The sequence below is a fragment of the Pavona decussata genome, unplaced genomic scaffold, assembly GCF_977016875.1.
Source record: "Pavona decussata unplaced genomic scaffold, jaPavDecu1.1 SCAFFOLD_386, whole genome shotgun sequence".
NCBI lineage: Eukaryota > Metazoa > Cnidaria > Anthozoa > Scleractinia > Agariciidae > Pavona > Pavona decussata.
In genome coordinates, this window is record NW_028145758.1 from 3,635,001 (window position 1) to 3,640,608 (window position 5,608).

A 5,608-nucleotide genomic window follows, 5' to 3' on the forward strand; every position below is an offset into this window, starting at 1 on the left:
ACAAATAATAAATGGATAAATTGGTTAGAATAGGCCGATGATCAACAAGTAGCAACTGCTAGCTACTATACGAATGTTTGGTGTTATCAATAGCGTTGGTATAAACTAAAGGTAAATTGGCTGCAACCGTCAAGAAATTCGAGTGCTGTCGTTACGAGCGTCAATTAGCCCTTGGTCAGAGCAAAGGGTTAACGCTCGTAGCTCTGACAGGGCTCACGGCAATCAGTATTTTCGGCGGCCTTCGATACCTTGTATTCATTGGTCACATAGAGAAGTAATTCGGTTCGGCTGTAGACGTCTCGTTTCTTGCTGACAGGGGCCCAGTTGTTCAAAGCCCGATTAAGTTAATCCTGGGTTAACGTGAAGTTTGATTTGAGTTTAATTACTTACCAACAAGTATTTTTCCAAAATACTTTTGCTCATCAGATTTGACTTAGACTTTTCTTTGCCTTTGGCTTATTATCAGCTTTTAAAAGCACTTTTATCGAGCGAGGTAAAAACCTCGATTAATCGGGCCTGGTTAGCGTTAATCGGCTTTCGAAAAACCGGGTCCAGATGATTATTTCTCCAAGGCCCAGTTGTTCAAAGCCCGATTAAGCTAATCCTGGGTTAACGTGAACTTTGATTTGAGTATATTTACTAATCCGTAGGGATTCGTCCAAAAGATATTTGACCCTTAGTTTTGCCTTAGAAATTTCTTTACCATTAGTTTAAAAATGGGCCTTTAAAATCATCTTTAATAAACGAGATGAAAACCTCGGTTAACTTTTAATCGTGGATTAGCGTTAATCAGCTTTCGAACAACCGGGCCCTGTAGATTTGGACATTTTTACCGGCGCTTCTTGAGTGTTCACCTCAATGTGATGGTACATGACGTACATGTGTAAAGGCTAACGACCGCGGAAAGACAATTGATGGCGGGCGCCGTTTTTCTTAACACACGCGCAATCCCAGGTCCCATGAAGTCGTTTTCATCGTCTTCGAGCGTTTTACTGTGGACAATTTTCCATTTCCATTAATAATAACAGCAGAGTCCTAAAACCTCGTAACTAGCGGTTGTAGTTTCTTTCATTAGAGAGAGAAGTATGGTAAGCACCTCGGTGGTTTTATTCGAGGGAACAGTGTTAGTTCTTGCTGTAAGACGATACCTGCGAAACCAGATTTGAGAAGAAGAGAAAGTAATACCCATACTAGTATATCCCTAAAATAATCTCCTCTTTTTATAATGAAAAATCTATCAACAGCTATGGTTAAAAATAACCTTTTCCCTGCCCATGTAATTGAAAGGGTTGTAAACCGTTATATTATGGGGACCCAAAATAATCATTGTTCTCGGGGTTCCGCCCCTAACACTTCGCCTACATTTTACTTTAAGCTACCTTAAATCGGCCATTTCTCTGTCGTCACTCAGAAAAGGATTCGTATCTTTATTAAGCGCTATTGCAATGATTAAGATATCAAGCTGTTTTTTTCTTCTTTTAAGATCGGTAATATGTTTGGTGTGAAAGACCCTGTCCCTGATGGGCTCCGTTCGCATGTGGTTTATAAGTTTGCATGTGCGGGCTGTAATGCCTGTTATGTCGGCGAAACAGCCCGGCATTTTTCCACACGTGCATGTGAGCACTTAGCCAGTGATAGGGCCTCTCACATAGCTTAACATTGCCAAACATCTGCAGAATTCTGAACATTGTCGCGCCTGGCCTTATGTTGATTAGATTGTTTCCATATTTTAGATCGCGCCTCTATCATTTTCCAACTCAAGATAAAAGAGGCTATTCATATCCAAAGAGAACAACCTTCCCTGAATCAACAATTACACCGTGTAAATCTAAAATTATCCTAATATAAATTCTCACATTGTCACGTTTCAATTCTATTCTTCGCACTGATATTTCTCGTTGGTGACATCGAAGCATTTTTACTTTGTACAATGTTAGGAAGACAGAGAGCGAACTGGCGTGCGCGCGGATAAATCGCTTGCGAACATACAATAAGAATTACCATTGCCCCTTGTGAAACCTAACTGTTTTCTGTTTCCATATCCCTCGATCTTGTACCCTGTTTTAAAAGTACAGTCACCAAACGTTCACCGCGGACGCAATATCCACCAGTTGCACAAAGTGCAGCGAAGCTTAACGAAGCAGTCTCGTAACCAGAGTCCCCAATCTCTTTGGCCAGCGGTTAGTCGCCAGAGGAGGCTTTGGAGAAGTCGAAAAAATTAAAATGTTTTGATTGGCTGCCCTGAGGACTGTCGTGAGTGCCTAAGGACTCTAGGTACGAGATTGGGCACGAAGACAACCTATAAGAGAAGGTTAGCAAGTTCCTGAGCCCACAGTCATTTAGCCCGTGGTATGTATAAATGAAAATGACCAAGACGACGGCATTCAAAGGATTTCGTCGTCTCCTACGTAATAATCGTTAACAGGGTGAGGATATACTTCTGGGGAAAGAAAAGAAAGGAAACCTTGGGGTTTACATATATATTTGAACTTAATAACTGAGAGATCATTGCTGGTATGTATGCAACTTACGAAACATTTGTTTGCAGGTGACCACAAGACGCACAGATAAACTGTACTGAATTCTTTTCGTTGCTGGATCTCTTGTAGTATAGATGCACGTGACAGACATCACTTCACGTGTAAATAAACCAAACTGATTGCAGGACTGACACTACAACAAAGGGCTTATTTATTTGGGCCAATATTTCAACTAGTTCCACTGGTCTTCTTCAGAGCCAGAGTTACAATCAGCTGGACCCAGTTGTTCAAAGCCCGATTAAATAAATCCTGGGTTAACGTGAAGTTTGATTCGAGTTTAATTACTAATCAATAAGCATTTTTCCAAGAGATCTTTTCCTCTTCAGTTTTGATTTAGACTTTTCTTTACCTTTAGCTTGAAAGCAGCTGTTAAACTCAGTGAACATTTTTAACGAGCGAGATGAAAATTTCGGTCAACTTTTAATCGAGGATTAACCTTAATCGGCTTTCAAACAACCGTGCCCAGAAGGGCCAGAATTACCCTCTGCCGTAGTGTTAGCCCTGCAATCAATTTGGTTTATGCAACTTAAGCAGCTGCCAAAAGAACAGTAAACGAATACATGGCCGTTGACCGCTCCCGGCCGCTAGGGCCAAGAGCACCTCTTGCGGCCGGGAGCGATTAGAGGTGTCTGTATTCATTGGTTACCAAAAGAACTGAAGTCTTATGAAAACTCACTCTTGATTCTAACCGTTCACTTTTGCGATACAGGTACAGAGCTCTACCAACTGAGCTATCACTGGCCAGCTGCAGGAAACTGCAAGAGATATAAAATCTTGCACTGAGCGGATGGCGGGGAGATTTTGTGTTGTTGGCTGTGGTTTGTGTCTCTGTGGTTTTGGGTCATGAAGTTTGACGTTGTTTACCAATCGACTATTTTAGGCCTAGCAGAGAAATAGCCTCTGATTGCACATTTGTACACGCCTTGTTGTAAGAACGAGTCTTTATAGAGCTTATTTGTCACTAAATTAAGCATCACTGCACTGGCGAATTTGCAGTGAGTTCCCTGACGAACTGTCACTATCAGCCACAGGATCCAGAGCAGTTCGATCTATTTTATCGGGTTAAAAACTGTTCTCTTCGAAAAGGCCAAAAACGATATGGCGACTGAGAACCGTGGAATCCGAACAGAGAGAGATTGGCTTTACGTGGAGCGATGCTGGTAATCAGCCTTATGCCTCACCTGTAAAATGGCGAAATGTTACACCCCCTTTGCCTCTTTACTTATTACATAACAAACTGCTTTCTGCTCTTCGTGGATTCGACAATACACTTAAGGCTTAAGGCCAATAAGGGTTATCTTTTTACTGCAAGCTTTCCACTGTTGATCTTTTCCGATTACTCATAATTTTTGCATCCGTACAACAGTTTTTTGGTAATTTATTGTCTCTTTTTTTTTTTTATTAGTTTTTAGCTTATTTATTTAGTAATCCCACTCTTGTTGTTGTGCGCAATTGATCATTAGTATGCTAGTTACGCAACAGAAGAAGGTGATGGTTAGCAGGTGATTTTTTGACATCGTTCGACGCTAACTGTAGTTGCTTTGAGAGAGAATTCCAGGGTGGACCGAGCCTGTCACTACAATCTTGGACAGATTAAAATTGAAAAATTAACCCCTCCCCTCAAAGTCAATGATGAATTCGCGCGCAAAGCAAAACGTACCATTTTTCCATCAGTGAAATGGGAAGGGGGGGGGGGGGGTGGTCTTAATTTTTCATTTCATCTGTCCAAGATTGTAGATCTGCTTACACATGACTGCAGCGTACACGTGACTGAAGCGTACACATGGCAGAAGCGTACATGGCAGAAGCGTACACATGTCTGATCTGAAGCGCACACATGGCAGAAGGGTACACATGACTGAAGCGTACACGTGACTGAAGAGTGCACGTGACGCGCAACTGAACGGAAATGAGATGAAAAGGACAAGTGAAGCCTGTCTTTCGCTGTGTAATGGCGCATGGCAGACAACTCTGGGAAGAATTCGTCAAGGCACCTCCCGGTCGTCTCCGACTTTCAACCAGACTAAGGTTGGCAGAAGATACATTCATGTTCCAATTTCCTTGTGGGGATTTTTTTTTTCCTTTTTTTTTTTTTATTGGCAACTGCTTGCAGCGGTTTTTTGATCTTTTCTCACTGCAGGAATTTTATCAGTTTCTTGATGTTCCTCCCTTTATTTAATTAAAATGTAATAGTCAGGTAATCGAGTTCTCTGAACTGAGTTCTCTTTATATAATAGCGATAGTTTGCCAAATGTAAAAAAAATGTTTTGATCGCAATCAAGCATGAGGTCAAGATTGCTAACTTAAGAACAGTTTGTTGATGAATTACTAAACAAAATTCACATTCTGCTCTCCTGTCTCTAGAACTGAACAGTCACATTGCGCTCTCGATGTTTGTGTCGAATAATTTGATTACACGGGACAATTTTTGAGGACAACTTTTACTGCGGCATGGTGTGCGGATAACTTTTTAACGCAACAGGTAGTTTGCTTTGGAAGGGCATTGTACTTTTCAAGTTGTTTTCGCCACAAATTAACTTTCTTAAGTCAAAGGTGAATTATCAAAATGTTGAGGGTTGAAAATCGTTCACGGCAACCATTACTATGCTGATATGAATAAAGTACATCACAATCTGCTTCCCAATCTACTGATGAAATCACAGACAAATCATTCTAATATTTTTGTGGGCAATCTGTTTTAAATGGTGGGGACTTTGTACAGGATAATTTACTAATTAGCCGAGATAAAATTTTCTAAACGAGGAACACTGAGATTAGGTGGAGAAGGAAGGGAGGAGGGGGGGTTGGGGGGGGGGGGGGGAGGGAAGGGCTTTATGAAACCGGAGCGATTTGAGGTGCTTTTGTCACCTTAGATAAAAACTTTAAACTGCATCTAAATGATAAATTTTAATTTCACAACGAGTCAGTTGAAATAAGTCATAAGTCATGACGCTCTTAGTTGAAGCTATTGAAAAAATAAAACGAACAGCTATATGACAATTTTGTCTCACATCTGGATGGATTTTTGAGTGGGGAAATGATAACTTCCATCCGCCGGCTACAGAGGT